An 11113-nucleotide genomic window follows, 5' to 3' on the forward strand; every position below is an offset into this window, starting at 1 on the left:
GCTCCGGGGCCGAGCTGGGGCGCGACTGGGGGGCGGCGAGGTCCGCAGCAGCCCGCGCGCCTCACCTTCCCGAGGAGCGAGTGGCAGCCTGCGCGCGGGGGCCGCCCAGAGGACAGGGGCGCAGCGGCGGCGCGGGCTGCACTACTGGCCGCCGAGCCCAGGGGAGCTGCAGGAGAAACCACTGCGAGCAGGGGCGGGCGCCGGAGGCGAGCGCCAGCCCCGGGGCAGCCGCCCGCACGGCGGGTGTTATTTGTGAGCTCAGAACCTCGTCAAAAGCCAGGTGACGCCCGGGGCGCGCAGGTGGAAGGACAGCGCAGGTCTGGGTTGGGGAACGCGGTTGTCATTGAGAGACCCATGACCCCTGCCTATGGAAAAACATATTCTTGGGTTGCTAGTGGAGCCTTTTACAGTGACATCTATACCAAGCTCACCCCGGTTTCCATCTTGATGCGCCAAGAATTGGAGAAGAGTCCAGGAAAGAAAGGAAATTTAGCGACCACTTGCCTAACTGTACTGCTAGTCCGAACACAAAGCAAAAGGTGACATTTCCATCTATTGACGAGGCTGGCTGGTGCACTGTGATGTAGGTTTGCGAGAATAAAAATGTAATCATTTCACAGACACTCTCTTTCATTGTACTTATGCACATGCCTGTATTCCAGGGAGGGAAAAAGAAAAGGTAAGGCGATGCCATATGGTAGTATTATTTCAACCCCCTTTTGGAAGGCCTGTAGGGAAAACCAAGTACAATTTTAGGGATGCATTAGACAAAGGATCTAGTTTGGCACTAAGATGAACTCTTGCAGGAATTTACGCGGGTGATTTTGGCTCAGAGTCTCTTATGAGATTGCAACTGAGGTATTGGCCACCACTATAGACATCTGAAAACTTGGCTGAGGCTGGAGACTGCTTCCAAGAGAAAAAAAGAAAGAAGATTAAATCCTGCTATTGAACAAAAACTCTGATCATGACAAAGAACATCTACTTTGTCCCCACACAAAGTTAGGTAAAAATTTAAATCAGGTACAGCTTTAAATACGCAGATGATTTAGATGGAATTTATATTTCTGGAGAAACTCTGGAGCAGATGCTATTCTGTAGAGGTTGCCTTTTGGATTCAAGAATCACACTAAATAAATCTGAGTAAATAATAAATCTAAATACATAACCCACTGAGTATTCCAACCAAACAGAAAAACTGGACACCATCTGGGTAATTTTTCATGTTAGGCATTTTTTTTTTCCTAAACTTGCTCTTTCTTCACTTAACAATACATGGCACTGAATAAAAACTCTTCTGGAAACAGATCCAGATATTTAAATGATGTGTTGGACTTTAAAAAATGCTTCTAGAGAGGCTGGCTCCAAAATTTTCCAACTGTCTACACTTCCTACAGCTGCATGAATCTTCTCTTTGGGGTTTTTAGGGAAAACTGCCACTATAAAGACATGCCACGCAATTGAGTTTGGATTCAGCCATAGTCCTTGTCAGAGTAAGCAAAGTTAAGAACTGTCTATTTTTCACTACGTCCAATCTGTGTTTGATTACATGGCCCAGTAGTTTGAAACCAGAGTTATAATTACATTTCTAAAATCATCCCCAAAAGAGCAACCTTGGAAGCCTAGAAAAAGAAAACAGAGTAGCTAAAACCAATAACTTCAGAAGTGGAAGGCTAAGGTCTTCATGTTAGCAATTTCAGATAACCACACTAATTTGTGGTTAGGTGGGGCATATATACTAGGAACTACACACATGGACAACATGTTATTCATTGCAATCCTGTGCTGACTTTTATCTGTCTCTTTAAACAAAGGATGTCTTCTATTTTCTCGCAAATCTCAGTTTTACTGGTTGTTTTTACTATCTTTTCTAATGGGTGAAATTCTCCCACCTATGTGGTCTCACTTGGGGTGGGGGGCCTCTTTGCACCCTCAATGTCTGTCTTCCTCATCTATAAAACAAAAGAAAGGGTTTGGGTAAGACTACTCATTCAAATATAGCAGAATCATCTGGAAGTTTGTAGAATGTGCCAATCCCCAAATCCCACCAGATTTGTCTGAGATGGGTCCCAGGTTTTAACAAGATTCCAGGTCTTAACAAGAATTCGGGGTATTTCAGATTTTGACATTTATGGACAAACATCCTTTGAGAACTACTGTCCCATGTTTTCCTGGATCTCCTTCAGATCTAAAATGTTATAGTTCTGGAAATTTTCTTCATTAAAAAAATCTTGGATGGTAGAGCTCCTCCTCTGTTATTGGACAAACCACACCCGTCAAGGAATCAGTTCAAAGGAAGTGAAACTTGGCCTTGAATTTCTGGCCTATTTGAGATATAAGTCAGCTGGACTGGAGCATAAATTACTTGTTTGTGACTTTATAGGTAACCATGGAAAAAGTTATGCCATCTTCATTGATAAACAGACAATCTTGCATGCCAAGATGTTAATGTGTTTAGCTGTGTGTAATCATAGTTACATCTAGTACATAACCCACATTTTATTTTCCTTTATTTATGTATTTATGTATTTATTATTTGTGGGACCGGGGATCGAACTGGTGCTGCAGAGGCTACAGGCAGCCTCGCAACCCAGTGCTCAACCTCTGCGCCACCAGGGGAGGCCCACATAACCCACATTTTAAACTGTGCATGTGGATGCACCTGCAAGCAAAAAAGAGAGATAGAAGAGAGTGGTCTTTTTATCCTGTCACATCTGAACTCCTGTATGGACATATTTATGCTCTCCAACTTCCACTTTCAGCTTTGCCTCTACTGTTTTCAAATCCAGGTATGAGGTGCCTCCCTGGTAGCAGGGGTTAACGTCTCAGTGCTATCAAATTATAGCCAGCCACTGAGGCAGGAGCTCAATCCTCAGCCAGGAAGATGACCCACATGGCACAGAAGACCTCTCCTGTCTTGCCTGCTGCTCCCCTTAGCAGTGTATTTCAGTAAATATACCTGTTCTGTGTGGCTCAGCAGTTGAGCGCTGGGTTGTGAGGCTGCCAGCAGCCTCTGCAGCACCAGTTCGATCCCCGGCCACCGGAGAGGGTCCCACAAAAAAAAAAAAAAAAAAATATATATATATATATATATATATATATATATATATGTTCTGCTCCCCACTCTGTCTCTGGTGAATCTTCTCACCAATGTACCCTTGGCCTACACCCCAGTTCTTGTATGCATAAATAAGTCTTTTTTTAAAAAAAAATCCAGGTACAAGCTCTTCAAATATACCAAAACTTTTATCCCTCCTTCTAATATATAATGAAATATGTTTTATACTGTCTTCAAATTCTAACTTTTCTATTATAATCAATATTCATATTTACTTGGAACTTTAACACACTTGTAAAAGTCTTGATTCTGGCTTCTCTCTCCCCCCCCAAAAAAACCCCCTGTTTTTCACCCAATATACTTCATCACAGAAATGGCTTCATTATCTATTCATTCAATACAATTCCAATTTATCCATTAAATTTTCCCCTTTACCCCATGCCCCACATTAGCAATTTCTATCAGTCCTATTTTCAACATATATGCATTTATATAGAATCTGCCTCTTCTGGCCATAGCCACTGTCAGTACCCTAATTTAAGTCAGCAACTTTTCATACAAGGGTCATTGCAATCTCCTTCAAATACTCCTACACCTGTCCACCTAGAATTTATTATTTACATAGCAACCCATTTTCAAAATTTATATCAGATTATATCACTCCCTTACTGAAAAATTTCTCGCAGCTTTCCAATATACTTGGAATAAATTCCCAACTTCTCACAATGCACAGTCTTGTGGAATCTGTCTCCAGCCTGCCTCTCTCATGTTCTCCAGAGTTCTCTGAGGTGCTCCTTGTGTCATAGGCACTCCCAGGCACTGCCTGTCTTACCTTCCCACTCTTTTCCTTTACCATACTCATCACAAAACAATGTTTCTTTACTTGTTGCTTTCTTTTCCCTCTAGAAGGTGAATGCCGGGAGGCTAGCTTCCCACCACAAGTCTAACCCAGAAAAGAGTCTCAATATATACCTGTTGGAAACACGGGTCTTTATGCCTTTAACGATTTCAAGAAATAGCTTTGAAACATCCCACCTACATTTAAAAGAATATCATTCCCAAAAGCCTTAATATCTAAAATCTTTGAAGTACACGTGTACTAATTATTGGCTTTAATCTACCTTGTTACCACATTTTACAATGAAAGCACCACAGTATTTTTTGGACATAATGCTTTCAATACAGTCATTCCTTCAAACTTTTACTTAGCACCTGCTGAATGCCATGGCCTTGGTAGTTACTTGGTGGGATGTGCTGGTGAGGAATATGCAATTGACCAACCTGTGGTTCTTGCCTGAGAGCTACTAGCTCATCCTCCAGTCTAGACCCACAAGATTGCCTGGTCCAGCAATGTGTGTTGTCTTGCGAGAACCAATCACCATGCATAGGGGAATTTATTGCAATTGGGATTTAGCAGAATTGAAGTCTAGGAAAAACAGGTGCTATTTAATAAGTGATTTGTTGAGCATTTTAAGCATTTTGTAAACAATATACAATAAATAACTAGTCACTAGGTTGGTTAAACTCACAGATTCAGCACATAGCATCCTCTAGCACCTGGGAATCCTCTTGTGGCAGGAATGTTACCCAACATACTGAGTCATTAATTCTTCCTGATGGGGTAGAGAAATTATGTTCAACTGCCATATTGTTCAAAATGATCTCACGAAGCATTCTTCTAAGCCTCACTCTCTGCCTCAGGAAATTATTATTTGGACTCCTTGATTTTGCTTCTATTTTATTGAACGCTTCCAGAAACCCTAACATCCCAGCGACTGTGTCTTTTTTATTCTGGTTTCACATTTTATCTTCTTATCTGGTTCAGGCTGTGCTGTGCAACCATCCCAGGCTGGGAAGGTTCTTTGCTGATTCGGGCAGACAAGAAGAGAATTTTGGAACCTTTGGTATCTCTAATAAGCCTTTTTTTTTTAAGATTTATTTATTTATTTATACAAGCACTGGGTACAGTCAAAAGCGCGGGAGGGTGAGAGAATTCACCAGAGCCAAAGCGGGGAGCAGAGCAGGCACAAGGACCGAAGTACACTGCTGAGGGGAGCAGCGGGTGGCAGGAGAGGTCTGCGCGCCATGTGGGACCCTCGCCCAGGGGCCAGGGATCGAACCGGTGCTACAGAGGCTGCGGGCAGCATCGCAACCCAGCACTCAACTGCTGCGCCACCCGGGAGGCCCTCTAATAAGCCTTTAATGCTGAATCAGGGGACTGGACTCAGGCAGACCGGTAGGCAGAGAAGTAGCAGACAGGCAGCAACTGAGCCCCCAGCCTAGGCGAATTTCCCCCTTTATCCCTCGCTTCTTGGCCCAGGTGTCCATATTTACATATGTGCATACCCCATGCTCTCTGGTTCTCAGGCCAGGTATCCACAATTACAGGTGTGTGTGGCCCTGTGCTCATGCTCCCAAGCACCTTTTGCAATTACACCATGAACCCTGGGAGAAAAGCAAAGCCGCTGATGTCAGCTATAGAGACTGGTGGCGGGAGGCAAAAAAAGAGCCTGAATATCCCATGCTCCTTACAGGCTTAACGTCTCTGCTATTTTGCTCACTACCTCTGGATGCCTATGACTAGCCATACTTGACTGGACAGCCAACAGGGAGACAGGGCAACAGCACCACAGAGCACAGGGCCTCAAATGCTACCTTGCACTGATGGAATTAGCTGGGACAGAAATACAGTGAGAGTTAGTCACAGGTGCTCTGGCAGAAAATGAGTAATAAGTCCCCATGGCCATCTTTATGCCTCAGTTTGCCCCTTGTGTTGGCTTCAGCACAGGGCAAGCTCCCTTATCTAAAATATTTCTAACTTTCTGCGCTTTGACCTGGGCGGGTAATGGGCACGGCCGTTCCTGACTAGACTCACAAGGTGCTCCCACGCTGCTGTCTAGAAGGAAAGCACTGCCTGAACAGGGTCTCCCCTGTTCCTCTGCTCAAACAGGACCACAGTGCCCACCTGCTGTGGAAGGCCCTGCTTCACCCTGGCCTGGCTGTGTATATGTCACACTCGAGTGTCAGCATTTCTACTTTTGTACCTGCTGACCCTTTGTCACAGATGTCCAGGGGCCGGGGCAAACCTGTCTACTTTAATCCTATTCACTGTGCTTGGGGACCAGCCCTGGGGACTGATAGGAAGCATTCCAGGCCAATAAAGTCAAGAAACTGCCAGATAGATGATGGATGGATGGATGGATGGATGGATGGATGGATGGATGGATGGATGGAAAAAAATGACAACTTTAGGGCCTCCCTGGTGGCGCCAGGGGTTAAGCTATGAAGCTATCCGCAGCCTCTGCAGCACAAGTTCAATCCCCAGCCCACCAGGGAGCAACCCACATGGCACAGCAGACCTCTCCTGACTCGCCCGCTGCTCCCCTCAGCAGTGTACTTCGGTCAGTCTGCCTGTTCTGTTCCCCACTCTGTCTCTGGTGAATCTTCTCACCCCCTGCACCTCTGGCCTGTACCCCAGTTCTTGTATGCATAAATAAATCTTTAAAAAAAAATGACAACTGCAGAACCAAACTCCAAAGCACACGAGGACCTAGCTTTATTTCTCCAACTTCTTTCCCCTTTGCCCCCATGCGCCCATCCTTCTCTCAGTCATATCCATACCTTCAAAACTCCACATCTTAACACGTGGTGTTCCTTTTACTTGGATGATTCTTCCCCTTCTGTCCCACCCCCTCACCCCTATTCCATTTCTGTGTAACCTTTGTTCTCACTCAGGTCTAGATTTAACAGAACTTCCTGTGAGAGAACCTTCCCTAATAACCTCCATCAAGCGAAAAATAGCCCACAGCTAGGTGATTCCTTTTGCCTCTCTCTCTACTCAGGGCTTATAAATAATTCCTTATTTATTTGACAGTCATGTCCCTATAAATTGTGTGAGGACCGGAATCATGCCCTCTAGAGTATCCTAGTGCCTAGCAGAGTTTGATACATAATTGAAACTTAGTAAATCTTTATTGACTGAATAAGGCCTACATTTTTATTTATTTAGTTATTTTTAAAGATTTAATAATTTTTTATGCATACAATAGCTGGGGTACAGGTCAGAGATGAGGGGTGGTGAGAGGACTCACCAGAGACAGAGTGGGGAGCAGAACAGGCAGACTGACTGAAATACACTGCTGAGGAGCCTGCCCCATGTGGGCTGCTCCCTGGCAGGCCGGGGATGGAACTTGGGGCTGCAGGGGCTGCGGACTGCCTCATAGTGAGGCTCTTAACCACTTGCACCACCAGGAAGGCCCAAGGCTCAAGGCCTATATTTTAAAAGAGATCAAACTGTGTTCTTCTGTGGACATCAGATACTTAGCCACTAGGTTGGGCCTCAACAATGCAAAATAGTCTGCTCAGAATTTACATTCATTAAGCTGCACCCACTTCTCTAACTACAGGAAGTAGCTGAAAGCCCTCGATGTGTGCAGATGGAGGGAATTATTATTCTGATGCAGATACATGTTGCAATCACAGGGAATCTGGAATGTAGCTCCACTGAGTTTGGCATCCTGAATAGGTGAACTAGTTAGGACTTGCTTTGTTGCAACTAAAATAAATTGAATTCAAAATGGCATAAATAGAAAGAAGGGAAGGAAAGAAGGCAAAAAAGAAAAGAGGGAGGGAGGGAAAGAAGATGTGAGGAAAGAAAGGAAGGGAGGGAACTTACTAATTTACATAAACAGAGCTGATTCCTTCCCAGCTTCTTCAAGGACTCAGCCAGCATCAGGAATCTATTTATCTATCCATCCACCTAAGAGGTTCCTTTTATTACCTTAACCTTTGTGTTAACTTCATCCCAGTCCATGAAACTTCTGCAGGGATTTCTGTAGACACTTTGAGCTCTCTCTCAATGTGCATGCAAAAAACCCCAAAGCGGGCCTTCCCTGGTGGCACAGCAGTTGAGCGCTGGGCTGTGAAGCTGCCTGCAGCCTCTGTAGCGCCAGTTTGATCCCCCTGCTGCCGGTTAGGGCCTGACATGGCACGCAGACCTCTCCTGCCAGGCCTGCTGCTCCCCTCAGCAGTGTGCTTCTTCGTCAGTCTGCCTATTCTGTTCCCCGCTCTTGCTCTGGTGAATTCTCTCACCCTCCTGCACTTCTGACTGTACCCAGTGCTTGTATAAATAAACAAATAAATAAATAAATCTTTAAAGAAAAAAAAAAAAAACCCAAAGAAATATTCTGGGATGGGCCCAGCAGACTCAGGTCAAAGTGCCTATTCTCAGGCTAATCACTGGAGGTAAGAAAATGGAGTATTGTGTTAAACTAAACCTAAAATTTGAGATTTTAAAGGATAAGAACACATAAAATAGGGTATCTATCAAGACTAAAAAGAAAAGTAAAGATACGTCATCAGGTTCATAATCTGTCATTCAATCTAGAAGAAAAATAAATTATTATTATGTTTCCAGACTGTATAGATTTAGTACAATTTCTTAGAGCTGTGCTTTTAAGCAATGCTCATTATTTAAGTAAAAGCTATGGGTTTGTTTTTTGTTTTTCCGATTTTTTGCCTTAATTCTCTCTTGGTCATTGTTTCTGGAAGAAAACCCTTTCCCCAGTCATTCCTTGGCCAAAATTAGATGTTAATCACTGCCAGATTCTAATGTGGGACTCTTTGGGCTGTAACTAATAAAAGCTGGAGAGCAGGTGTGTTGCCATATTAAAAGGGAATAATTCTTAATTGTGAAATTGTAACAGGGTGGTCCGCAGGAAAGGGGGAAGTTCCAGGTTCCCTGCCCCACCAAAGGGAGGGTGGAGCTGAGCAGGGAGAAAAGAGGCTGCAGAGGAGACTGAGGAAAGAAGGAAGCAGGATGGAGCCAGAAGGAGACCTGGAAGAAGCGCATGGAGCCTAGAGACACGTGAAGAAACTGTGCTTGTCTTTTGGTTCGTGCTCTGGGTGACACAGATGTGGGTGAGACCCGTGGGGAGGTGACAATGGCAGCTTTTATCTTGATGTTGATTTTGCTCTTTTCCTTCCGGGCTTGTCTGGTTGTTTCTGATCCTTTTCTGTGGGTCCCCACTGGAAGATGCTTTAGACTTGTGGCAGGCTTTGGGGCCTTGCTCTGGGCCGATCCCATATGGATGGACTTTTACCCATAAGGGGACGGGTAACTCTGGGTGCTTCACTTAGAAACTAGACTCTTTGCCTTTCCTGTATTGTTTCCTATTTTATTAAAGTTCCTACCCATTAAAGTCTCATGTGTTTTGTGTTGATGTGGCGGATGGCAGAACCCATTTAGAATAGGCAGGTTTGCCGGGTTTGGGCTGCCCTTCTCCCTGTCCTGTAACAAAATCTCAGAATACTGTTGCCATCCTTTTACTAGCCCTCACTATACCGAGTTAGTGTTTTAGAGAGCAGTTGTTGGTCAATCCTCACAGTCTTGTCTAAGAAATCCTTGCTAATATGCAAGCTTTAGGCAGCAACCAAGGATGGCTGGAGAAGATCCTTGGACCAAACAGTAAAATAAACAGGAATAGAGTGAACAAAACTTAAGAATACCATTCACTTTGGTAAGCTAAATTGGCAGGGGGTTAAATTATCTCTGGACCAACTAGTTACAAAGTTATTTCATGTTTCAATCTAACATGGTGCCCCTCACAGCAGGAAAATGATTTTCATTTTTGAGGTATTATATAAGATGCTACTAAATAAAACATGATTTGTTTGCACCAATGTAACAAAGAATAAAATGAAAGATTAACACCATTTCAATATAAAATTTGCAATCAAATAGAAAGCAAAATTTTAAAGTTTTTATTCTTAGTAAATCTTCTAGGTTATAGTATATAATAGTTATTGATGTTTTAAGTTTAAAAGTGCATTTGGATGTAGCGCAATTTATGTTAATTTATTGAGTATACATACCCACTGTATTTTATAGAAAAGCATTTGTTAAATCTATGTACATTAAGGGGAGAGCAAAGGGGTTCCATGGTCTATGGTGGACTGTGGGAGCCTTTGTGGGTGAGGTGTGGCAATATACACCTGATGGGTATGATCATATACTTCTAAATCATATACAGTGTTGTAAGCCAATGTTACTGCAATTAATATTTTGTTTTTGCAAAGCAAAAAAACAAACAATTATAAATCAGAGACATCCTGCAGGGGAGGAGGAGGGAGAGGGGTCAGAGGAAGGGAGGGAGGCGCACAGGGGACTGAGGTGATGGTGCACGGGTGCATTGGTGAAGGAAACTCTATGGGGACTACACCTGAGGGGGTGGGGGGAAATAAATATTGCTTAAAAATGAACAATGATGTAAAATATATATATATATATATAAAATAAATAGCTTCAGTAAGCAAAAAATAAAATAAAATAGTTTGATTTAAAAAAAATTGTTTTTGTTAATAGAAGCTGTGCCCACTGGTGTGCACATGGGAAAGCAATAGTTTCCAGTGAAATGAATAATTGTTCTCAAATATTGGTTCCTTGACCCTAATTGGTTGACAGTTCTTGTGAAAACAGTCATTTAATTCAGAAAATCAAACTTGGTTACCTTCTTGAATTTGCGACATTTTGTTACTGTTGTTGCTATTATGTGTTGGACACTTCCTTTGAGTTTTAAAATACCTGTTTAGTTCTTAAAATCCTGCAAGGCAAACATTATTCCCATTTTATAGACAAGGAAATCAAGATTCTGTTCAGCAACAAGTCCAAGCCCCACGCACAGCCCAAACCACAAATGGCAGAGTCTGACTCCAAACCCAGCCAGGTCAAAGCTGTCCCTGTCCTTTTCCTGGGGCTGCAGAGCTTCAAGCAAAAAACAAAAACAAAAAAACAGGACAAGGGAGCTGCTACCGAACAGGTTTTGCTGTCCTGGGAGCTCCAGTCTTTTCCATGTCTATTAAAAAAAAAATTCAAATCTAGATAGATGATTAAATGACTTTTAAAGTCACCGAAGAACACAGCTTTCTGACATTTCTTCAGCAACTGTAGGAATTCTCCACTCCTCCCGGGTAAGTATTCAACCTAACAGGAAGTAGAAAAAAAACCTTCTCTGTATTACAGTTATAATAGTTATTTTATATATAAAATTATTATAG

The sequence above is a fragment of the Talpa europaea genome, assembly GCF_964194135.1.
Source record: "Talpa europaea genome assembly, chromosome: 4".
NCBI lineage: Eukaryota > Metazoa > Chordata > Mammalia > Eulipotyphla > Talpidae > Talpa > Talpa europaea.